At 44.5% G+C, this 26,847-nt stretch overlaps 1 protein-coding gene and 1 long non-coding RNA gene across 8 annotated transcripts in view; both read left to right on the top strand.

Moving 5' to 3' along the window:
- PTPRU (protein tyrosine phosphatase receptor type U) overlaps positions 1-26,847 on the top strand; it is a 360,572-nt gene that overhangs the window by 79,837 nt on the left and 253,888 nt on the right. The window lies entirely within an intron of this gene.
- On the top strand, positions 4,041-7,239 carry LOC310710515. The gene is made up of 2 exons (XR_014528107.1): positions 4,041-4,532; positions 5,300-7,239. It is a non-coding gene; the product is annotated as an uncharacterized lncRNA (long non-coding RNA).

Raw genomic sequence — 26,847 nt, forward strand, 5'->3', positions numbered from 1 at the left:
AGCAGCTTCCTATATGGCTGAGAGAGTGGTTGGAATTAATGCAGCCCATGGTTTGAAGACTCTCAAGTGGTAGTACCAAACGGTCCTAGTGGTTATTAGGCCTAAGCCAAAATGGGAAGCTTTTTGCAAAACGGTGCCCCTCCCCTGCACCAAAGACCCCCCCTAACTATGTCTTAAGGTACAATCAATCAGGGGCAAAAAACAAAACAAAAACAAAACTACATTAACCTTATCTATAGTTATGTGTAGCTAATTATTGTCCAGAAGAGAGTGATAGAAGACAGCTTCTGTCTCCTTGAATATTACAATTTGCTGTAGGAAATAAATTGCATGAATTTTCAGCTCAGTGCAATATAGATTGGTGTTTTGGAAATGGCACCATTTCAGCAACTGTATTGTGGCCAATTGTTATTATCATCATTAATCGATTCCATTGAATTTCATCCAAACAATTATTAGTCTCAGAAACTCTGTACGGCTGAGATGTGTTTACAATAGTGCAAAAACCATTACACAGATGTATGCTATAAGAAAAAAAGAAGAGCCTGTTGAGTCAGGCCAGTGCTCCATCTAGTCTAACATCCAGATGCCTGTGGGAAGCTCCCAAACAGGACCTGAGTGAAACAGCCCTCTCCTCTCCTGCAGCTTCCAGCAACTGGATTTCAGAACCTTTCATACCTTTGACCATGGAGAACAGAGCATTGCCTTTGTGGCAAGCAGCCCTTGATAGCCTTAACCTTCACAAATTTCTCTAATCTTCTATTAAAGCCACCCAAGTTGGATTTTTATCATTCCAGAACATAATGAAAAGTGACCGTCATTGAAAACCTTTATTTGATTGCTCATTAGATGTTCTTCTAACTACGTCATATTACTATTATAATAGACCAGATTTTATCAAACTGTTCTGTTACTGTTGGAGGGTTACTTTTCCTCCAGTTCTTAGGGGGGTTTTTTTTGCAACTATTATTTCCGAGTCTATTTCTAATGCTAAAGGCAAAGTCTTGGAGTCCAGGGATAATGAGTAACCTCTTATCTCATTGTGTTGCAAATTAAATGCCAGAATGTCTGTATTTATTTATTTTTAGCATTTCCAGAATATGTGCAAAAGACTCTGCCCTTGGAGTGGGACAAGACTCATTTGCTTTCCACACCATTTAGATAAGGGACCGGGGAAGCTGTGGCCTTCCAGATGTTTTGGGGCAGGGTTCAGCAACCTTTTTCAGCCGTGGGCCAGTCCACCGTCCCTTAGACCATGTGGTGGGCTGGACTATATTTTTTGGGGGGAAATGAACAAATTCCTATGCCCCACAAATAACCCAGAAATGCATTTTAGATAAAAGCACACATTCTACTCATGTAAAAACACCAGGCAGGCCCCACAAATAACCCAGAGATGCATTTTAAATAAAAGGACACATTCTACTCATGTAAAAACACACTGATTCCCAGACCTTCCACAGGCCGGATGGAGAAGGCGATTGGGCTGCATCCGGCCCACGGACCTTAGGTTGTCTACCCCTGTTTTGGGGCTGCAACATCCACCATCCTTAACTGTCGGCCAAACTGACTGGGGGAGCTGCAGCTTCTCTGCCTCTGATTTAGAGCAGGGAGCTCCCTCAATAGGTTTGGCAGCAAGCTTGGGGCAAGCATGAGAGAGCCATTCTTCAAGGTTCAGTTGGGGGACTTGGGCACCATTTTCATCCCATCTTCTCTACAAGGGGGCAATCAGGGGGGCAATATCCTTAAGAGGGATATTGTAGAGTCAGAAAAGGTTCAGAAATGGGCAACCAAATTGATCAAGAGGATCGAGTACCACCCTTATGAGGAAATGTTGCAGCCCTTGGGATTTTCAAGTTTAGAGAAAAGTTGAGTAAGGGGCGACATGATGGATGCTTTTAAAATTATGCAAGGCATGGAGAATGTGGACAAAGGAAAGGTTTTGTTTCTCCCTTAACAAACAGAACTCACTTTGACAGGGTTCTGTGGTCTATTCCGAGATGACTCTCTGATTGTATGTGGTTGTTTTATCTTTGTTCAATAAAATTAAATTAAAAAAAGAACTCATGAACGCACAAGTAGCTGAGTGTTGGAAGATTCAGGACAGATTTTTTTAAAAAGTATTTTTTCATGCAGCCCATGGTTGAACTATGGAACTTGCTCCAACAGGAGGCAGTGATGGCCACCGACGTGGATGGCTTTGAAAGACAATTGGACAACTTCATGGAGAAAGCTTCTGAAGGCTACTAGCCATGAAGGTTATGCACTGCCTCTACAGTTGGATGCAGTAATGCCCCCAGTTGCTGGAAACTACAGGAAGGGATACCAGGGATGTGGGTGGCACTGTGGGTTAAACCACAGAGCCTAGGACTTGCTGATCAGAAGGTTGGCAGTTCGAATCCCCACAATGGGGTGAGCTCCCGTTGCTTGGTCCCTGCTCCTGCCAGCCTAGCACGTCAAAGTGCAAATAGATAAATAGGTACCGCTCTGGTGGGAAAGTAAACGGTGTTTCCATGTGCTGCTCTGGTTCACCAGAAGCGGCTTAGTCATGCTGGCCACATGACCCGGAAGCTGAACACCGGCTCCCTCGGCCAATAAAACGAGATGAGCGCCGCAACCCCAGAATCGGCCATGACCAGACCTAATGGTCAGGGGTCCCTTTACCTTTACAGGAAGGGATAGTTCTCTTGTGCTTGGGTCCTTTAAGGGTTTCCATAGTTGGCCACTGTGAGAACCAGATGTTGGACTAGATGGGCCATTGGCCTGATCCAAAAAGCTCTTCTTGCATTTCTTATCCGGCTTGTGGATGGCTACGGCAATAGGCAGAGCTGTTTGTATTCTGCTTTCCTTTTCTTCAAGACTCTCTGGATCTAGTTATTAGGGAATCAATAGCTTACTCCCCACCTGGCAGCTGGTGCGCCAGTGTGATTGATTTGCTGGCTTCAGCTAAATTGCCACCTTGTACCTCCTTGTCAATCTTCTAGTGTTTTTTAGTTTGTTTGTTTGCACAGCTCTTCCCCCTCCCCTCCCCCATGCTTTTCACCAGACCCTCCCCCCCCCACCACCACAATGAAGATGTTTAATTTTAGGATGCGTTAGACTCACATGCTGTTCCGTACCAACCGCCTTCAACCTTCTTCAGTTGCGGGGGGAGTTACAGAGAATATTGAAGTCTTCATTGTTCGTTGCGCATAATAAGAGCACATGCAATACCAATCTCAACAGGATCAGACGTGCTTCTGAACGCCCACCACCTTTGTCTGCAGGCACAGCTTTCAGAAAGGAGGGGGACAACGGGGAAATACTGGAATTTAATAACTGAGACACGTGGTGGCTGGGTGCTTTCAGTACATGTCACAAAATAGAGGATGAGCCTTAGCACCCAGAACCTCTGCTAGAAAACCGTAGAGGTTCTCTGTGCATTTGGGGAGGAAGAAAAAATTACGTGGTGCAGGGATAGTGCTACTTAAGTGCGTAGGTTGGGGTGGGACAAGGTTTTCAAGACTGGCAATTTCACCTCCCTTCTTCTAGAGAGCTCTAGTGCAGTCTTCTCCCTGATCTGCCAGCTTCATATTTTTAAAAACATAAACAACCCCCTCAGCAACCCTCAAGAACTGGTGCTTCATTATTATTATTATTTTAAAGTAAAGTAGATAAGAATGGATCAGGCCCATCTAGTCCAGCATCCTGTTCTCACTATGGCCAACCAGATGCCTGTGCGACACTCGCAAGCAGGATTCAAGTCCAAGTACACTCTGCCTACCTGTGGAGTGCAGGTGGCGCTGTGGTCTAAACCACTGAGCCTCTTGGGCTTGCCGATCGTAAGGTTGGCAGTTTGAATCCATGCGACGGGGTGACCTCCCATTGCTTTGTCCCAGTTCCTGCCAACCTAGCAGCTCGAAAGCAAAACAGAGCGAGCAGATAAATAAGTACCTCTGTGGCGGGAAGGTAAATGGCATTTCTGTGCGCTCTGGCTTCCGTCACGGTGTCCATTTGCACCAGAAGCGGTTTAGTCATGCTGGCCAAATGACCTGGAAAGCTGTCTGTGGACAATCGCTGGCTCCCTCAGCCTGAAAGTGGGGGTGAGTGCCACGCCCCATATTTAATTTTTGACTGGACTTAACTGTCCAAGGGTCCTTTACCTTACTTTTACCTTTACCTACCGGTGGATCAGTGGTGGAAGAATTGCTGCTTTCCAAACCTTGCAAGGCTCACTGGTTTTTTTGCTTGCTAAACACACACACACACACACACACACACACACACACACACACACACCACACCACACCCCTCATTGGATCAGTGGGTGAGAAGAAATCAGCATACCAATTTTGGGGCTGGTATAATTCCTCACTCTCATTCCAGAGGTCAATATTTGGGGGATGGGGGTGGGGAGAGGCTGGATTTGGTGGATCCAAATTCTTCTCCCCCCATCAGCCCCTCACATGCCCCCATAATGTTTACCTCGTGGCCTCAAAGATCTCCAAATGCTGAGGGGGAATTTAGCTGTGGACGTAGAGCTTTGCATTGTGGTTCAAGGACCCGACCCCCGCGAAGTGAAATGAAGACACAAGGACACATGATATAAGGTTGATGGGCTAGAAAAGGCCACAACTTTATTGGTTACAGCAATGAAAAGGTATTGGCTTAGGCATTGGATCGAAACAAGTGGGTTATTCACCAGTAGGTGGAGCCTGTTGATGCTAATCCAACTATAGGCTCACCCCTGCTGTCACCGAGGGTCGTGCCATGGCCTCCCGCCAAGCAGGCATCGGACGGAATACACGACCCCCAGATTCCTTTAACGGAATACCCCTAAAAATTGAAGGCATAGGCGATGGCCACACCTAGCACTTCGACATACCACAACACATTATTCCAATGCCTAACCTACCCACCAATACCACAAAAGTTGTGATGATTGCTACGAGGTAGGCGAAAAAACCAAAAAGCCTAATGCCAAATGGAAAAACTCCTACCAGGCCCCCCGGGCAACCAGGGCGACCAACCTAAGGTCCATAGCAAGGCCAATGACCTAAGCCCTAACTCAATGGGAGTGGAGGGTGGGTGACTTGTGATGGGGCGACGACGAAGAATGAGGCCGGGGAAAGGCTGGTGCTGCAGCAAAAGGCTGCTGAACACGCCCCCTCCGTGGCACCTGGTTGGGTGGCCACTGGGGGGGGGGGCGTGAGCACCAGCCAGGTGAGCTGGAGGCAGGGGGCCACGCCCCCTGCTAGGCGGTGCTCGGGCTCCCGACCACAACCCCTCCCCTCTCTTTCAGGGAGGAGAGTCTTTGCAGCACCAGGTTGGCTTCCAACCTTCTAATCTCCATCTTTGAGCCCAGAGAGAGAAAGATATAAACTGTATCCAGTGGTTTCTACCACTCTTCCTGGGAGTTTAGGATTGCTCCCTAAAGACCTTTACATCTTGAATTACTGCAGTCAGCATACAAATTGGGCTACTGTATTGTGAATTAAGGAATGCCTGATCATGGGTATGCAGGAACTGCTTCTTGGTGCCGCGGGCTTCACCAGGGAAGACATTACTCAAATACTCTTGGGTAGTGCTGTGTTGTGGGTGTGGAGGAGAGAAAGTTACTTCTAGTAACAATTCCCCCCCCCCCCGTGGTTTTTAACCTAGAATGTCTGGTGAGAAATTCAGCTGCTTTTCTTTCCAGGGATGGGATGGCAATTAGGAGCAGGGAGGGGAACTGTCAAGGCTGCTATGGCAACAGCCCCAAATTATGATGCTCAGTCAGAATTGTGGGCAAACTGTTACGGGAGGTGGCACCGCAGATCGGCTAGGTCTTGTAAGGAAAACTTGTTGTGAATAAGAGCTTTGTGATTTTCAGATGGCGGATGCACAGAGACAGGCATTGCACACTGTGAAGTGGTCACAGCAGGTTCTCCACTGACCAGGAGAACCCAGCTATGCGACTCACCTCGTGCAATTGCATGTATGCCAGCTAAACTCAGGGAGGGTCAGCTTTTGAAGAAACATCCCCTCCTCTTCTGCCTTGGGCAGGCTAGCTATATTTTTTTAAAAAGTATATTTTAAAGTGGCATGTATGCTATCATCTGGACTGTAAAAACTGTTCATAGGATTGCTGATGGGAGAGCCCTTCTGACCTACGATGGCTGTCCATGTTTGCACTTAGGAGGTATTTCCCAGCCCTGCTCAGAGATGCTGACCCTGGGACCTTCTGTAAGCAACAAGGAGCTATAATCATTCAGCTCTTCCTGAGAACCAGGGCTGGATTTGGGGCAGTGCAGGCAGTCCCCCTGCACAGCACTCTCAGGGACAAAATTGAGAAGATCCATCACTGAGAAGATTCATTTGGGGGTGCCAAATTCTGGCCACACTCAGGGGGTCTATACTGGCAAAGATTACCAAAGCCCACCCCTGCTGAGAACAGATCTCCTAGCTGTTGACTCAAGGACCATGCCTAGGGGCAAAACATGGGAGAGAGGGTTGCAGAGAGTCAGTATCTGTCATCTACACACCACCCACAGACAGCAAACACGGTTTTGGTTTTGCCTTGTAGCTGGTAGGGATGAAGTGGGGATTTTTTTTAAGAAGTAGGAATCATCTCTTCCATGTTGATGATTGGCATTCCAAGGGCTTCTCATTGGAAGAGTTAGAATGGAGCAGAAGAGGGCTGAGACTCACCCCTTTTGGAGATCTGCCGCCCAAGTACAATACTCTACTTTTAATATTAAACATGGCACAAAACTCCAATATTTCCTAACTCTCTGAAGCACACATAAATATCCAGCCAATCCATCTTGTATGGGCTTGAACTAATGCACTGCTGTCCTCTAGTGGATGGAGTTGGAACATCTCAACAATGCCTTCAGCCCTTGAGTCAGACTTGCCCTGGAATTTCTTCCAAAGTCAACCTTGGCTGTTGATTCGGGGTCTCTCCCGTGAGATTTTAGTGAAGGCTCTCTGAGACATTGCAAGTTGCAACAGAAATTTGGACGCAGAGGACCCGTGAAGTCCTCAAGCCTGCTGGAGCTAGGCAAGTCTCTGGACCAGCCTGAGACTTTAGGAAACCTCACGAGTTGGTGGTTGGAAATATTCTGTGGATATCATTGTTATGATGATGGTTATTTTATTTTTTTATTATTGCAAACATGTGCTTACGATTCCGAACAACAATACAAGGGAAACACACCAAAGATTGGTGAAGGCTACAGGATGGCAGGGAAGAAAGGAAATGAAGAAAAATAAAATAAAGAGAGAAAACAAGCTTTAAATTGGCAGTACATGTTATGCATTTAGAAAACTGGAAAGGCAGTGTGGTGTAGTGGTAAGAGCTATCTCTTTCTGGCTCATGGGTCATATTTTCATTAGGGGCTCCAGTGTTGGATCTGGTCAACAGTGGGTATTGCCACTCCACTCTCTGCCAAGCCCTTTCTGCAGAAGGGCTCTCCCACCAGCAATCCTATGAATAATTTTTACAGTCCAGATGCTTGCACCTTTTCAATAGCTATATCTACCTACCTACCTACCTACCTGGGAGGACCACAATTTCTCCATCCCTGTCTTGGAGCCTCTCATGTCCTCAGTGACCGTTTCCCCAAGAAAGGGACCTTTTGTTTCCCTTAGGAAAGTGGCAGGAAATGTCTGTAAGTGGTATGCGAGCCCCAGGTTGCATTCAGCTTCCTACAAAAGTGGCTGAACTGGAAATGGAACAGTTGTGTTCAGATGGAGATGCATTTCATTCTGAACACTTATTCCATTCTGAGAAATAAGATAGTTGACAGAAGATGGAGGAAGAAGAGACCCATCTGCATGGAGGAGGAATTTGGCTGCAATCCAGTTTGGTATGTTGGGCTGTGTTCAGGAATGGGAATCAGTCAAGTGAACAGGATGGTATTCATTCACATAGTAGCTGTTGTTTTGTTTTCAAGTCCACAAATGATATGCAATTAATGAAATGTAATTACATTTTCCCCACATTGTTTTGACATTTCCTTTGCATTGCAATGAATGTCAGGGTACATACTTTGCCTTAAATTTATCGGCAGCAAGGCAAATAAAGGAGCATTTTGAGGAAGCCAAACTGCGGTTTGGGATTTGCATGTCATTTACGGAAGCTATGTTAAATAAAAGACAGAGAGTCGAGTAACATAGTATTTGGAAGAAACGGAACGGCAGTGGAACAGAAACAGTGGATTGTGAGGAATACAGGTTAGAACAGAATCACTGCCTTTTAATGTCCCTAGCTTCACGACTGAGTGGAGATTTGAACCCTATTCTCCCAGGTCCTAGTCCAGCAGTCTTAACCACAACACCACACTGGCGCTCATTCTGCACTGGCTCTAAAGAGCCAATCAGGGCAGGAGAATGAGGCACACAGAGCAGAAGCACCTGAGGTTCAGCTGATCAGCGAAAGCCCATTTCTGCCAAAGCAGCAGCATCTGGATTTAATTCCCATGGCAGTCCTGCAGCAGGTGTGGGGCTACGTCTTCTCACTGGCTTGCTAGAGGCGCTTAGCCTGTTGTTCCCTGGGGTCACCTGTTAGAATCTGATCCGTTTCGGAGGATCTCCGAAGCCCAGAATTTGCGCTTCTAGCTGGCCTTCCTGCAGATCATCTTTCCCACGGCAGCAGGTGCACTCCTATGATGCCAGAGATTTTCATAACTGCAGAATGCCTGGGGAGCCGGAAGAGAAATGGGCATCGTTTGGAAATGCAAACGGCGCTGCTTTACATATTAGAGGAGCATAAATATGCCCTGCCAGCTTGGCTTTTATAAGCTCAGAGAGGGCCCCGGCAGATCTAGCACATGTTCGATCATGGGGAATTTAGGCCTGCCACGCAGGGTGTGTTTTCTTTTTAATGGCTTCTTTCAGCATATCCCATCACTCACGCACCCTGGGCCCAAATTAGCCGAGCCGCTTACTTCTTCCTTGGCTGCTTTTGTCACTGTGGCGAATGCAGCAGCAGCAGCAGCCTCAATTATTTAGAAAAGCTCTGCTCTCAGCCTTCATCACTCTCCAATTAAGTTCAGGTTCTTAATTCTTTAAGCCAGGCTCCCTGCTGGATGTAGGGAAAATTATGGGGGGAGGGGGGATGTTTATGATATTCAGGAAGATCTCACTTTTCAAAGGGAAGCACTTGAAACTTTTCTTCTTCTCCTGTACAGTGGGAGCAATACTCTTGCCCTGATTTTATTTTTATTTTTTTTAAAAAAACACCAGGGCTGGGGAAACTTTGGGCCTCCAGACATTGACTCCAACTCCCATTAGCTCTCAACTGACTAGGGCTAATGGGAGCTGCAGTCCAGAATCACCTAGAATCACCACCCCTGTTTTTGGTTGCCTCCAGCTTGTCAGTCTTTACGGGGAAGAAATGCCAGCAATTTAGCAGCTGAAGTGGATTAAAGAACTCTCTCACAACAAATCCACCTTAAAAACAAAACAAGGACTTTTCAGGGTTTAGAAGGTGGGGGGGGGGGAATATATTGAATAGTATGGGAGAAATGACTGATTAATAGGAAGACGTGTAAATGACCTGCAGTTCATGTTGTAAGAAGGCGCCAATGTCCCTTTCACCTTTCACACACAGTGCTGTTTCTGTTCAGCTGCAGTTCAGCATCTGACAAAAACTACATTATTTGGCTTACGGTCTGGCAAAATTTCACCTAATTAATGACATTAGCATTATGCAGGCTCACACCGTTCATTTCAGTGCAAAGGAAACATAGTGCAAATAGTGATTCTGTGTTTGTGCATGTGAGTAATCAATTACATATTGTTAACGTATCATTTGTGGATTGAAAACGATCAAATTCATGGGATTGATTTCTGTTCCAGGCATGGAACAAATAAGCAAACAGTGGCAACATCAGTTCCCATTTCTGTTTTTGCCCAAATTCATCAACATCCCTACACTGCAAACAAATCCAGAAGATTGCTCCTTGTTGTATAACTGCCCTGTAAACAAATGCCCCAAAAAGACCAGGCATAGTTTAACCCCTGTGTAAGCTTTGTGCCGGCAGATCAGGATGAATCCTGAATGAACAATCCATCTGGAGGAGGCTTTAGACCAGTGGTGGCGAACCTTTTAGAGACCGAGTGCCCAAACTGCAAACCAAAACCCACTTATTTATCGCAATGTGCCCAGAGTTGTTGAGCTTTGAGCTTTTTTGGGGGAAATAAATGACCAATAATTCCATCACTGGAACTAACACACAGCACCGACTTCATTGTCTGCCAAAGTGCCAAAAAAATCAGCACAATAAGGGTTAAAAAATGGAAGCTGCTACACCCAATCAGAAACAGCCCACTGACGCAGCAGACTAAGAAACAGACCAATTGCCAAACAAAATCTCTGGCTATGGGCAAAAAAAAAAAAAAAGGTTCCAGGTTTCAACAGTGGATGTAAGCTGTAGCGTGGTGGGTGGGGGAGTGGGAGGACAAATGGGGGGGGAACAGTGTGGATGGGCCAATGGCGTGTGTGCCAGCAGTGAGGGCTCTGCCTGCCAAGTGTGGCACGCGTGCCATTGGTTCACCACCGCTGCTTCAAAGTATATCCAATTAGGGCCAATCTCAGTGTCTCGGAGCAGCCAAGTTCATGGTTTTCATGACTGCACATGCAAGGCAGAAGTTGAGTGTTACAATTGTAACTACATTGTTTGTCGCTCCATTTGTTGCTGTTTGTGGATCAGCTGAAGAAAAAAGTTCTGGAACACTAATATTTATTTTATCTCAAATTGGGCTTGCGAGTGAGAGGGACCAAATGTACCCCACCTTCCAAGCCCTGCTGTGAAGCCCTCTAGAGGCTGTTGGGCAGCAGCTCTCCTCTTCCATAATAATTGGCCCTGCTGGGCAGGGCTGAGGGGAGATGGGAATCCAGAAAAACCTTCATGGTCCCTTCCAACTCTACAATTCTATGGAGGGCACCGTGTTGGCTTTCCCTGTCCTAAGCAATTTTCTAAGTGAAAAGGTGAGGCAGGCTGGGGAGCTAGACGTCACAGAGCTCTGGGAACCAGGCACAGGGGAACTTCATCTCCCTTTACCAATTTGATCTCTCCATCAGGGCCTTCTCCATGTTCCACTTTATATACCACTTTCATATACATGAAAGATGAACATGGCTTGCCCTCCCCCATCACATCTTGTTTGACCTTTAGAAAAGTGGGAACTCTCTCTCTTGGCAGGCGTGGAAGTATATATTGTGTATGCGCATGCATGCTTCTGGGAAACTTGCCCAGGTTTTCCAGAGGTAGGTATACGGGTGTTTAAAATTTCATGCACATGCATATCTATTTTCATGTTTTATGCAGGGCATCTAGGAAAAGAAACCCATAGTGGTGCTTCCTGGAGCAAACTCAACATTATTATTATTATTATTATTATTATTATTATTATTATTATTATTATTATCTTGGATTTATTAATTTCAACCACTGCCTCAAGGCAATTTGCAGATAAGATAATTAAAAACAGTTAAGAATATCATGCAGTGCTTACCTTAGTTGCCCAGCACCCCTACTGTGTATTGTATTTGTATTGTGAAGGACTGCACCTCAGTGTTCCTCTTCAAATCTGCCCTTTATTTAGAATTATTTTTTTAATTTAAATTTTAAAATAACCTTTATTATACAACAATTTACATATGACATATACAATGCATAGACAATACCTGTAACAACATAAACAACATGGACACTAACCTTTATTTAGAATCATGAAGACTGGAACTTTAGTTTATTTTTAGAAAAAAAGATCATAGCTCAGCAGCTGAGTCTGCGCCAAGTTATTTATTTTATTTATCTATTGCATAAAATGTATACACCACTTGACTGTAAACACACATACACCCCCAAACCACAAAACTTCCCTGTACATGGCTGCCTTCAGATGTCTTCCAAAGGTTGTATAGTTACTTATTTCCTTGGCTTGGGGGTTGCATCACTCCATACCCTCCAATATATCTCTGATGAAAATAGGGAAGTCCTAGGGAAAAGCGGGACATTCTGGGATCAAATCTGAAACCGGGGTGGCTTCTGGAAATCTGGGACTGTCCCTGGAAAATAGGGACCCTTGGAGGGTCTCCCAAAGGGACGTTTGACCTGGTCCAGCAGAGCTCTTCTTATGTTCAGCTAGTTCTCATGTTATCCCCCCCCCAATTTTTTATTCATTTTATAACACAAATAAACAACACAAACAGAAAAACAAACAATACAAACAAATTCTTGTCTTCTCCTTATTTTTTCTAAACATTGTTAGCAGAGCTTTCCCAAGTCCCCCCCATCTGATTTTCATTTTACCTCATCTTTAGCAGTTTACATATATAATCATTTTTAACCTTTTTTAAAAATCACACTTGCTTTTACCATAAAAAATCTTCACATTTTATCCCTTACAAATAATACTATTTAAAAATACATTATCTCCGACTTCTAACCCTACAGCCTATATTTACTTCCGAAGCTATTCTAAAATTTAAATATTAACATATTTTTTTCAAATATTCTTTAAACTTCTTCTTCCACCATCTCTTCTCTCTGGTCCTGGAGTCTCCTAGTCAGTTCGGCAAGTTCCATATAGTCCACCAACTTCATCTGCCATTCTTTGATAGTTGGTAAATCTTGTTTCTCTTCTCATGTTATTCCTAATCATTTTTGGGAATCAATGTAAGGTCTTTCATACGTGGAGTGGACTAGGAAGGGGAGATTTGTCCTTTACTTTGTGGAAGAATACTGATTAGCATTTCAAACTGATTAGCATGGGGCCTGGTTTGAAAAGCAAACCTTCCCTTAAGTGCTTTCAAAGTTGCAAGGAGGATTTCAACACTTGCATGGTAAATAATCAGAGCCTATGTATACTTGAGGTAGTAAAGAACTGTGGGAAGTTAGGCAGTTATTGCATGCTAATGAAGTGGAAGTTAATTATTAATGCAGCTTTATTGCCAGTTAGTAGCTGGGTAATAGCTCAGCGCATGGAGAAGCATGGCTGGCGATTGCTGAACAAACAGCACATTTCCCTGCCTCTGAGTGCATTACCCAACAAGCAATTCACAGTGGGGAAAATCACTCTTGCAGCTGGGTATGGTGTCCAGTTCAAATTCCACCATGTTGTGTTGTGGTTTGGCCCCATGATGCTCTGGCAACATTTGAGAAGAGGAGCCAGAGGGACAGTGACAGTGGTGTAGGGCTGGGCGATATCTAGTTTTCAACATTGCGATATATCACCATTGATATATCACCATTGATATATCACCATTGCTAAACATTGCAATATACTGATATGTCACAATGTCTGAAATAAGGATGGAGCTATGTAGAAGCGAGCAGCAGGGCTGCACAATATATGGTTTTCAACATTGTGATATATCAAGATATATCTTGATACAGTGGTACCTTGGGTTACAAACACCTCGGGTTACAAACACTTCGGGTTACAGACTCCACTAACCCGGAAGTAGTACCTCGGGTTAAGAACTATACCTCAGGATGAGAACAGAAATCGCATAGCGGCAGCGTGGCGGTGGCAGCGGGAGACCCCATTAGCTAAAGTGGTACCTCAGGTTAAGAACGGTTTCAGGTTAAGAACGGACCTCCGGAAGGAATTAAGTACATAACCAGAGGTACCACTGTATACTGATGTATCATGATGTCGGAAATAACAATGGAGCAATGTAGAGGCATCGGCTGGCTTTATGGGTTTTCCCACATTGTGATTTTTGCATATCATCATCATGATTTATTTATACCCCACCCATCAGGCTGGGTTTCCCCAGCCACTCTGGGCGGCCCCCAACACAATATTAAAAACACGATAAAACATCAAACATTAAAAACTTCCCTAAACAGGGCTGCCTTCAGATGTCTTCTAAAAGTCAGATAGTTGTTTATTTCCTTGACATCTGATGGGAGGATGCCACTACTGAGAAGACCCTCTGCCTGGTTCCCTGTAACCTCACTTCTCACAGTGAGGGAACAGCCAGAAGGCCCTTGGCGCTGGACCTCAGTGTCCAGGCTGAATGTTGGGGGTGGAGACGTTCCTTCAGGTATACTGAGCCAAGGCAGTTTAGGGCTTTAAAGGTCAGCACCAACACACACACACACCATGATTCACGAGTCAAAAATTATGAAACCAATATCACAACATGGACTTCAAACTGGGTTTGGACGATATATTGATCTAACACCCAGCCCTACAATGGCATGGGAGGGAGTTTTGAACCCCAGGCCACATGCCATATTGGAGGTCCCGTTTTTTCCAGGTTACTTGTGTGGTATGCGTTAGCTGCGGCAGTGTACTTCCTGCTTCCGAACAATGCTAGAATGAGGAACTGGGGTTCCTGTCCCCCTGCGGTAATATAGAAAGAGCTGCAGTCTTTTATCCAGGTCTCCCTAACCTGGTGGCAGTCCAATAACAAGGAATTAGAACTGAGGAAGCCACTGAACCACATTTGACCAATTAAGACGGTTGTTTGCCCAGCAGAATCCAAGGTGAAACAATTTGCCCTTTATCCCACTTCCTGTCCTGGAGGGCCCAATGGTGGGATCGGAACACCTTCAAAACCTATAGTTCTGTGACTTTATGACCAGCCAGGAAGATGGACCTAGCTGCAGTTCTGGTGCCTCACCACATGGGGCAGCTGCCCGCAATACAGTGGTACCTCAGGTTACATATGCTTCAGGTTACAGATGCTTCAGGTTACTAACCCAGAAATATTACCTTGGGTTAAGAACTTTGCTTCAGGATGAGAACAGAAATTGTGCTCCGGCGGCGCAGCAGCAGCGGGAGGCCCCATTAGCTAAAGTGGTGCTTTGGGTTAAGGACAGTTTCAGGTTAAGAACAGACCTCCAGAACGAATTAAGTTCTTAACCCGAGGTACCACTGTACTGGCATCCCCATTGGATCATGGCGGCAGGTCTCAGTGGTGTGAGAGGCAAGCAAAAGTGTGGTAACTCCGTCGTATTTTTTTTAACCAATGGGCTTCTATTGACCCTCTCATGTTTGCATCTTTAAATGGCAAGGTTATCCAGGATAAGTGTCGTATTATGTAAATCCTTTGTCTTTAATATCTGGCTGTTTCTCGCGACTGGAATCAAATTGGCATAACCCCATGCATTTACTGGAACTGCTAATGTTTACACATTAGCTTCTTTTGGTTTAATATACGAGCCTTCAAGTTGCAAATTGATGTTTCTGTGAGCTGAGCAAATTATTTTTCTATTAAATGCAATATTTAAAATGGCTTAGAAAAAGGAAAACAAATGACTGGCAAGAATTTTAATATAGCCACTTCCCACGGACCCCTAATCAGCTTATATCAGCTGCTGAAAACCGGTAATGGCTTTTTAAACATTTTTATTTTACTGGGGGGGGGGGAGGTAGGAAGGGAGCACTTATTGCAACAGGCACCGCGCATAAATGTCAGGTTTCGTGTTTGAAATAATTTTCATTAACCTGGCACCTTTTCAATCCGGCAGTGTGTGTTATAAATACTAAGTTAATTAAAACTAGCTAAAGACCCGCAGCCAAAGATTTTGCTGGTTAGCTCAGAGCAAAGGAATACGTGGAATTCAGCCCGTGGCCCCTGCCCAACCTCTCTTTGGGTAAGTCAGATTATTTATTTAATTAGTTGACCTTCTTTCTCTTCCTTCCAAAGGAGCCCAGGGTGGCTAACACATAAGCGACAGATTAAAGCATAACTAATACACTTCCAAAATAGATGCAAACCAGGAAAGATCTCTACTTGAAAAGACTTGAAAGGATTTCAGTAGGTGCCAAAAAGACATAAGAGGTGGCACCTATATGGTATTCAATGGGAGGAGATTCCAAAGGATAGGTGCCAGTGGTGCCAGTTTGTGAGGGCAATGTGGAGGCTGGGGAAGGCAATGTTGCTCGTATGATGTCCCGACATCCTGATATCCTGTGCAGGACATCGGGAGAAGCCGGGGCTGGAGCCAAAGGCAGTGGCCACATGGCTTCAATGGCGGGCTGCTCCTTCTCTGTCTCCTCTTGGCGCTGCCACTGGTGAGAGGCTGCTTCAATCCTCCTTCTGCACAGGAGGAAGAACTGGCCACTGGAGCTGTGCTGTGGTTGGCTCCATGCTTTGTCTCCTCAATTTCTGGACACGGGAGGGGGGATGCCAAAAATACAGCCCCCCAAAAGGGCTCAGCCCCCTGGAGCTGGTAGGTGCCATGACACTAAAGGACTGATTCCTATATTGTTTGTACTAGACTTCCTGATGTGAAGCATTTGCATATCAGTGTCCTACCACCAATCCCCGGGCTCTGAGCCTTCCTCTGCTGGGATCTCCCTTGAGGGTTCTTCATTGTCCAGCCAGTCGCTGACATCTGAGCAACTTTGGATTCTCACTCACTCTCTCCAGCCTTTCTCTAAAGTCTGAGCCATCCGATTTCCATGACCTGAGAACTGGGGCAGCGCTTCTCAGTCCAAAGGGTCCTGAGGCAGAGCCATCATCCAGGGCTCTGCTTTCAGAGTTGATGATAAGGATTGAGTCAAAGTCAGGCAGAGGTCTAGGTCCAAGGCAGTAAGCACGAAAGAGGAGCATTTGCTCAGAGCGGAAATTATAAAATGCAAAACCATAAAATACAAAAGAAAAGAAAAGAAAAGAAAAGAAAAGAAAAGAAAAGAAAAGAAAAGAAAAGAAAAGAAAAGAAAAGAGAGAGGTGTATAAAACACCAGAGATCGAATTAGGAGAATGCTTGCTGGAATAATATCTACAAGGTGCCATAAAACTAACCCAATGTGACTAACCCACTGGGATTTGTCAGTTCTAATGCTGTAGGTACCCGCTTTTGTCCTACCCCAGAGACTGAGGACAATCCTTTTGTTCTAACCCAGGTTCTTCTTGGATGTGGCCCCAAGAGACTGTCCAAGTTGACATTTAAAAGGACACAGCAGTGAGTTGCAGGGTTAAATAAGGCAGCCGGATCTAAAGCCAAGAGTTTGAAGGAAAAGATGTTATGAAATTTGGATTGGAGGTGTGGGAGGGAATGGAGAAAGCTCACTCCTTATTGAGGCAGGATAGGGCAAGAACACATAGGATAGTGGCTAAAGCAAAAAGCTGGCAAGAGAGGGTGTTTTGGGGAGGTCTGGTGATGACTAACCAGGTAATGTCTGCCTTCTACCAACAGTATCCTGGTTTGCATGTAGTGCTAAGCCAAACCATTGTTTAGCACAAATGAGCAAACAGTGTGGATTGCTGGAGAAAAAATCATAGCTGTCTTCAGGGCTGCCCCAAGATATTTTGGCACCTGAGGAGAACCACAGAATGACACTCTTACTCCAATTTACTGAGGTGGAAGTCATGGTGTAGAAGAAATCTTGCTTTCTCTGAAAAAAGTACAAAACCAGACTTCTAAACGCAACTCCAGTATACACCACTGTAGCCCCCACACAACGAAGCACAGAAAAATTGAGTTGCAGTGCTTTGTGCCTTCTGGAACTTTCAAGAGGTTACCTGCTTCTAGCCTTCCAGCTCTGATACCAAAAATTATTGTGTGAGCTCTGCTTTGCCCCAACCTGCCCAGCGCACATAGTAACACACTCAGATACCAGGTTCAGATCCCAGCTTCCCTGTAAAGCTCACAGGGTCACCTTGGGCCAATTATAACCTCTCAGCCTAACCCACCTCACAGGGTTGTTGTGAGGAAAAAAAATGTGTATGGGAAGGGATCATGCACTACACTTTCATCTCTGTTAAATAAATGGAATGAAATAGAAATTACAATAGATATAGTTGGAAAAAATACATCATTGTCATACAATGCATAATTCAAAACAAGCTATTCTACCCTAGCCTTCAAAATGACGACCTTTGCATTGCATGGTGCCTTGCGGTGTCCACACATCAACTTACACACACACACAGAGATAAGTTACATGCAATGTCTAATATTGAGATTAATTTTACAGAGACCCCGTAAGGCAGCTAAATCTGCAATCCTATGCATACTCACCTGTGAGTGAGCCCAATTGAACAGCGAGACTGACTTCTGTGTTGGTTTCTGCTGTGAATACTAAAGACTGAGTGACATGAAGTAAGTATTCAAAGGATACTAATAATTTAACAGTTGAACAAGACATTGTTTTGCTCCTTATTTGCTACACCCACACGCCTGCATGTTTTGCACGATTATCAAGAATTGAAATAAAATTGGCTGCTCCCCCCTCCCCCCCCCTGCAAGCTAGCTCTGGCTGTGTAATACAGTCTGGGGGATTGTCATTTAAAAGTTGAGAAAGCAGAGGGTTTAAGGGTTATCCAGTAATAAGAGGGTTTCTTAAAATAAAAAACATACCTGCTAAGCAGAACAGTCACGGAAAGGGAAAATTAAAAATTAACTGCAAACAATCAAAATCAAAATGCTTTTGCCATGGTCATTCCACCATGATTTCTTCTCTTTAAATTACATTACATTTGCAGCCCAACCCACAACTAATACTTGGGGGTAATCCTTTTTTTGGGGGTAAAATCTTTTTTTAAATTCAATTTTACACTATACTGTACATTTGAATTCAAACATTAATCATAATAACCAACATTTAGGATTCCCTGAATCCTTAGACGTCCCTCCACCCCTCCATGGTCTCCATTATCAAACTTTTTCTGCTGCATCATATATTTTCTCTATTTTTCTTTAAACAATCCATTTTCACCTTAGTTTTTAATACATTACAAGCGTTACTCAAATCCTGCCAAAGTTTTTAGTTGTTTACAGTGTTCTCTTAAATAAATTGTATTCCCCCCCCCATTCCTTATTAAAGTTTCTATCTTTTTGGTTTCTGACTTTCCTGGTCATTTTCACCATTTTGACATAGTCCATCATCTTCATCAACCATTCGTCTCTGGTTGGGACTTTTTTACATGAGTAGAATGTGTCCTTTTATTTAAAATGCATCTCTGGGTTATTTGTGGGGCCTGCCTGGTATTTTTACGTGAGTAGAATGTGTGCTTTTATTTAAAATGCATCTCTGGGTTATTTGTGGGGCGTAGTTCATATTTTCCCCCAAAATATAGTCCAGCCCCTCACATGGTCTGAGGGACGGTGGACCAGCCCATGGCTTAAAAAGGTTGCTGACCCCTGCAGTAGGAAGACAAACTGCTTTATTTTCCTTCTGCTCTTCCCCCTTATTTGTTTATCTGCTACAATTTCCCTGCTTTCCGAGGCTAGAGGTCTTGATAATTTCACTTTTGTTCATAGCTCGGTTATTTCCCATTGCTAAAACATCGCTGACCTTGTTGTTTCTGCCAATACTCCCCACACTGTGGTTCATCGTTCTTTTAAAAATCCTGTCTCTTTGAGATTATCACAACACTCTTCTACTCAGCCTTCCGTGTTTCCGTTTCAAGCCTCTTGTGGCTTATCTTGCATTCTCACGCCCATCTTATTTTTGTTGTTATTTCAATGTGCAAATGAGATTGTGGCCTCCGCTTTTTCATTTCTTCACACTAGTTACCTTTCCTGGTTACCACTGAATACTACTACAGTGGCACCTCGGGTTACAGACGCTTCACGTTACAGACTCCGCTAACCCAGAAATAGTACCTCAGGTTAAGAACTTTGCTTCAGGATGAGAACAGAAATTGTGCGGCGGCAGCAGGAAGCCCCATTAGCTAAAGTGGTGTTTCAGGTTAAGAACAGTTTCAGGTTAAGAACGGACCTCCGCAATGAATTAAATTCTTAACCCGAGGAACCACTATATTTGTGGACGCATGCCAGTGGTGGGTGGGGCCAGAAACGAAAGTTGCTGGAGCAATAGCTGGGACACTTACTTTTGATCCTATTCTTTGTGTTCCTTTGAAAGAGGATTAGACAAATAAGATTATCAACGGCTTCTAGGCACAATGGCTGTGTTCTACCTCCCCTAGGGTTGCCATATTTCAAAAAGTGAAGATCCGGACACAAAACTTGTTGAGTGGGTTTTTTTGGACCCAATTCTTGCTTTTATGCACAGTTTATTGGGGAAATCCAGTCAGATGGGTGGCATATTAATTAATTTACATATATCTTGGGTATTAAGCTACATTACAATCTGGAGAAGTGCATACAGTGGTACCTCAGGTTAAGTACTTAATTCGTTCCGGAGGTCCATTCTTAACCTGAAACTGTTCTTAACCTGAAGCACCACTTTAGCTAATGGGGCCTCCTGCTGCCTCCGTGCCGCTGGAGCATGATTTCTGTTCTCATCCTGAAGCAAAGTTCTTAACCTGAAGCACTATTTCTGGGTTAGCAGAGTCTGTAACCTGAAGCGTATGAAACCTGAAGCATATGTAAGCCGAGGTTCCACTGTATTTGAAAGGATGACTGTGTTTTGCACATTGTTTCAGAAATGTGAGTTAGGTAGATTTGCCTTTAAATGAATGGAGTTTATCCTCTGCCCCTAGTCCAAACTGTGGATTCTTGAAGAAGAGATTGGCGAAGAGGCTCCCCAATGAAGTGTGGATGGTCCCAGAAGCTGAAAGAGAAAAGCCATATCTGGCTAATAAGGCAGCTAATGATGTCTTACTGAATGGCGAATATCTGTGGGACACCACTGTGCTTTCGTCTACACAATACATTGGACTTTGCCTGCACTTTGCCTAATTAGGTCCTGTACTATTCAAAATGGACCAATTTTCCCTCCCAGGCTTCCCAAATCCCACTTAATTATTGGAGGGGAAGACTTGATAAAAGCTTTTAGAGATGAGAAAATTGCAGCGCCCTGTCATTGCTAGATCACGAAGGGTACAGTCATGTATTATGAGCTAATGTAGCTCATCTTGTGTGTGTGTGTGGGGGGGGGGGGGCTTTGTACCCCAGAGAATCCGTTTTCCATGCTCACATCAATTCTTCAGAAAAACTGAGTGCGATGTTTGTATGAACAGGCCATGGGAGGGAGCTGGGGTGCTGCTCACCATCCCTGTTTGTGAATATTGTCATATATTTGTGGTCAGTGCCTGGAATGGGTGGGCATTGGGTATTTGCCAGAGCCCTGACACTTTATTAGAGGCTCTCATCCCCTCCAACATTTCTCTGGTGAAAATAGGGATGTTCTGTTCCATAACAACAACAACAACTTTATTATTTATAACCCACCCACCTGACTGGGTTGCCCTAGCCACTCTGGGCAGCTCCCAACAAATATAAAAACATAATAAAATAATACAGGGCTGCCTTCAGATGTCTTCTAAAGGTTGAATAGTTACATATCTCCTTGACTCATGTTGTCACATAACTCCTCACTCTCCAATATTTTACTGATGAAATAGGGACGTCCTAACATACTGTCTAGAGAACTGCATTCTATTAAGGGAAATTGCTTTGCTGAGATGTGTAGAGGCAACTCCTCACTTGCGTGAATTCAAGGCATGCCTGACTGTGTATGCTTGCATTGCCATGAACCTGGAAGTGGCACAAAGAGGGGCAAAAATGGCCCTGTAAGAATGCGAATATGGCAAAATGGCATGAAAATACTGTCTCGCAATCCCACGAGCCTTTGCAAGTGCAGTCCCGGGATCTTTTGCACTGACGTTTGAGGCCTGTGGAGAGTTGGAATTTGAACAAGGAGCTTGGGAGCGAGTGATTAAGGTGGAGATTGGTGGATTTTTTGTTTTATTTAAGGGGTTTCCAAGGGTTTCCAGAGGTTTAAATTTCACTTAAACACACAGTCCATTGGAACGTAACCCCTGCATAAATGGGGAGTTGCCTGTATATTAGGCAAAACTGCATACAAGAATGTCTGTTTGGGAAGAATTTGCATGAAAACGCGGATGGATTTTGATGGGGACATTTTTTAATTAAAAGAAAGAAAAAAAATTATGTGGAAATGTGGAGAACCGAAACATGTGGAGAACTGGAAAATTGAGAAACCGGAAAAAAACAAAAACAAACTGGAATTGACAGATCCGTCTGTTCCTAGGCACAGTTGATCTGCCCAGATGAAAACTTGGAAGCTTGGCAAGTCCAAACTCTTTTCAGAGATCAAAAGCAGGTGAGGAATGTGGTGCCTGTGATCTGCGGCTTCTCCAGATTGCCTCAAGGTTTTCTTCTGTTCTTCTTTTTGTGGGCCTCAACCTTTGGAATTGCATTCTGTCTGGCTGAGAACATCTCCGAGCAGTGCTGCTAAATATGAGATCAACAGATGCACTTGCTTTTTCTGGCTTTCTGTCACCTGAGAACAGACCGCTGACTGTACCCTCTCCACCAACTCTTTGGGGCCCTGTCACAACCAGCAATGATGTCTGGGTAACCACTGTTATTTTCTTTAGTGGGGTTGTTCCATGACAGATTGCCACATTTTTTAAAAAAACAGCTACTACGTTTCAGATTTTGGTTAAAATTGCTGTACAGGCAACCCCTGTTTTAGGTGTGACTGATATGTGCATAATCGCATATACACACACAGTGCTGACCCCAAAAGTGACCCAGAAATGTAATAAAAGATGCAGTGCATATATGTATGTATGTATGTATGTATGTTTAGGGGTACTCTCATTTTGACTCAAGAAAATCACCATTTTATATTTCAAATGGGAAAAAATAAATACAGTAAAAGTACAAAGATTCACAAAATGTTTAGGGGTATGCGTACCCCTGCGTTCCCTCAGAAAAAAAGCACTGAAAAGATGTCACGAAAAGGGTGGAACGGGGGCAGAACAGGGGTGGGACGGTACAGGGTGGCGGGGAGGGGGGGAGAATGGAGCTTCATTTGCACACAATTTCACACAAGCACCCAGAACAAAACCCTTGCATGAATGGGGGGTTGCCTGTGAAGTGTAGGTGGGTTCCCATGAGGCAAGACACAGTGATAACAGCAAGTACCTTTATTGAACTACATAACTGGGAAACAGAGGCAAAGCAACTGTTTATATACGTTTCTGAAAGCATGGGCCACTCCCACTCCCAACATGATTGGCTGTCAAAACTTCCAAACTGCAAATCACGACTCAGAGTTCAAGGGCCAATGGCAGAGGCCCAAATCCTGAAATGTTCTGTGATTGGGCAACATGTATCAAATCAGAACACAGGAGCTTAGATTCCTAGTCCAGGCTCAAGCTCAGGCAAACACAGACCACTGAATACATAACAGCCTGCAATGGATTATTTCACATGCCAAAGTCACTGGTGTGAATGAAAATTTCCTATGCCTTACAGTTTTTGAATGATGGGGGTGGGAGGGAAATGTTATATGCAGTTTTTAAAGCAATTGTTTTATGCAATGCGGACTTAAGTCACTTCTGGGGCCCCTCCAGGATGAGGGGCCCTGAAACTTAAGTTTCATTAGTTTCATAGTAGATCTGCTCCTGGGCAGGATAGATGTGGAGGTGAGGAACAGGTGGCAGAGATATAGAAGCTACTGGTCTGTGCGGTTTTTGCAGGTCTTGGTGTCTCACTCAGGGGCTTTCCTAATTGCAGACACGATGAACTTGTTTCGTCTCTGCACGGAAACAATTAGAGAGCTGGTGTCGGCTGCACTTGGCTTCCCTTGTGTGCAGGAAGCCTTGTCTCTTATTAAGCTGGAAATGTCCATGGGGAATGTTGGAAGAGCTGCTGGCAGCAAGACTCGTGCGCTAAGAGGAGGCTGTCCCATATTTCGTTGCCCGTCTGTGTTTTCCCTCCCGGAGCCATCTGATACGTAATGAACGGTTGCAGGGTTAAACAAGGTGGAAATTGGCAATGGATGCTGCTAGCTTGGCTGCCCGAGGCTGTGACAAAGCGGAGACATTTGGTGCCCCGTTCTTAGTTTACCAGCAGTCTCTGGTGGCACTGAATTCCTCTGCAGCTTGGATACCCTGTGGTTTTGGCTGAGAGGTCTGTAACTACAGCGCGTGGGCTGAGAGCTCAGACCTGCAAGGTGTGACTGTCTGGCAGAAGCAGATTGGATCCAAATGATGGCACAATAAAAGTCAGAGTTATAGGCAGTGGTGGAGAACCTCTTTAAGTCTCTTTGGGGCAACTTTCCAGGGGCGACATCCTCATAGTGGGTAGGGCCAAGAGTGAAACTGAGCAGAGCATCAAATTTAAATGGTAGGCTACTTTCTTTCTGTACGCCCCTCCTCTCTATTGCCCATCTATACAAATTCACATTTCAGCCAGGTGAAAACGCTTGATGGAAATCATATTCTTTATTCTAACTGCAAGAGAACAGATGTTTCATTTATGTGTGTGTGCAGGTGTATGAACATCTATATGAACCTGCCCAGGCCCTAAGATTGGCACACATCCATCCTCTTCCCTTTTGCTCTATCTATAACCTTCACCAGGGCTGGGCCATATATTGATATATTTTCCATAAATGATTTGAAGCCCATATTGTGATATTGGTTTCATAATTTTTGACCTGGCAATATATTGTGACTCATGATGTGTGTGTGTGTGTGTGTGTGCGCGCGCGCACTATGCAAGAATCAGAATGTGGGGAAAACCACGGAGCGAGCCAATGCCTCTACATAGCTCCATCCTTATTTCAGACATCATAATATATCAGTACAGTGGTACCTCGGGTTACAGACACTTCAAGTTACAGACGCTTCAGGTTACAGACTCCGCTAACCGAGAAATAGTACCTTGAGTTAAGAACTTTCCTTCAGGATGAGAACAGAAATCGTGCGGTGGCGGCACAGCGGCAGCGGGAGGCCCCATTAGCTAAAGTGGTACCTCCGGTTAAGAACAATTTCAGGTTAGGAACGGACCTCCAGAACGAATTAAGTTCTTAACCCGAGGTACCACTGTATAGTGTGATATTTAGTTCGTGATATATCACAATGTTGAAAACTAGATATCGCCCAGCCCTAACCCTCACCCAGCCTTGATGGGTGCTAATGTTCCCTTAAGTATGTGATGGATTTTCCGCTGGGTTTCTTCCAGGCATGGAGCTTACTGGGTGCATCCAGATGACTTGACTGCATTAGGGAACAGGTGGGGAGGAAGCCCCACTCTCTTAAGGTTTCTTGCAACTTGCGCAGGGGGTGAGAACCACTCCTATGACCTACATCAGCGGTTCCCAAGTTTTTGATACAGCAGCCCAGAAGCCCAAATTTACCCGTATGGCAATCCATCAATTTGTTGTTGCATAAACTTTGGACCTTAGGTCTTTGGCAGCTGTCAGTTTAACTGAAAAAGTGCCTATTTTATCATCGTCGCTTGAGGCATCCAAGCAAAAATTTACATAAGGCCCCTATTCATTGTGAGATTTGTTGGTACTTAAACATTCTTCGTGGTTTTGTTTATGGGGACATAAGAACACAGATCATCTGACTGCAGGGTAGTCAGAGGGGAGCTGTAATAGACATTCAGATCAGCTCCCTATATGAACAACTTATGGTGGACCAGCAGCCAGCAGCATGAGAACAGACCCCAAGTGTTAAAACATAAGACCCAAGCCTTTCCGATGTTTGGTGTGCAAGTTGTAAGAGGTTTGGATACAAGCTGTAAGTGGTATTCATATTACTTGTTAAGGATGAAAAGCAATTATTTTGGGTTTACTTATAAAGCCCGTGACTCACTTACACAGCTGCTGTAGCCTACCTGTAGATCATGACCCAGAGATTGGGAAATGCACAAATGTACTCACTGTTTTTTTGCCCTGAGTTTCTAAGAATCAGCTTAATATACCTCTGCTAACAGCATGGAGATTCTGGAATCAAGATGCTAGAGAAATACTCAAAATGGCCACGAGGCCAAGCCTTTTGTTAATAATTTAACTTCCATAGGAGGAACATGAGTTGGCTCTCAAGATTAGAACCACCGACCTCAATTCAATAAAAGATGCATGCAACAATAAAATAAAAATCCAAACAAACGAGCAAAATCAAATAATATAAATCAAATAGCAGCAGGGGAACAGTCAAAAAGTCCATACAAACTCTTCCCCCATGTTTGGAATGTTGGATTAATTTATTCTACAGTCACCTGTTCTCCACCGATTTAAAAGTTAAGAGGGTGTTTGTGCTTTGGGCTAAAGATAGACTAGAAAATCATCATTGTCCTACCGTGTTATTAATAGTGCAAGATATACCTCGGCAGCTGCTGTGTGTGAAGTGGCATGTGCACCGCATGGTGTCTTGGTGTTCAAATGCATGCGTTGACACCAGAGAAGATGTATCCGCTCCCTGCTCGGAAATTTAATTGCTAGAGAAGGGGAGGGGGGCTTTGAATGCTATGAAATGGCAACACGAGCAGCTCGTGCTAACAATGTTTGAATGGAACTTCCCTAGAGATGGGTGAGGTCTGTGATGATTGCTCTGCTTTATACTGAGTCAGACCATTGGTCCGCATAGCTCAGGGCTTTCTACCCTGACCGGCACATCCTCTCCAAGTCTCAGTGAGAAATATTTCCTTGAAGACAACTGGGGTTGAAACTGGGACGTTTTTCATGCAAGGCATGCGGTCTACCACTGAGCTGTGGCCCTTCTCCAGTAGGAATCTGCCTTAAACTGAGTCAAATTATTTTGCTCAGTATAATCTACACCAGCCTTCCCCAACCTGTTGCCATTGGGATGTTGTTGCACTTCAAGTCCTGTAACCCTCAACCACTGGGCATACACTCTGGGGCTGATGGGAGTTGGAGTCCAATAGCATCTGGAGGGGCACAGATTAGGGAAGCCTGGTCTACATATACTGGCAGCGGCTCAGATGTGAGTTTCCCCTTCAGCTCTAACTGAAGAAGCTAAGAATTGAACGTGGCATCTTTTGCAGGCAAATCATGTGCTCTGCTGGTGAGCTGTGGCACATCCCCATTGGATCAACTCAGAAATCACCCAAGTTCTTCCAAACAAAATCAGAACTTGTGTAAGTTTTCTGAGCCCGTCTGAGGGCTTAGAAAATTTTTCGCCTGCTCATCTCGGTCAGCACTCACCTAGCCCCTAAATTC

The sequence above is a fragment of the Podarcis liolepis genome, assembly GCF_965112155.1.
Source record: "Podarcis liolepis genome assembly, chromosome: 7".
In the NCBI taxonomy this organism is placed as follows: domain Eukaryota; kingdom Metazoa; phylum Chordata; class Lepidosauria; order Squamata; family Lacertidae; genus Podarcis; species Podarcis liolepis.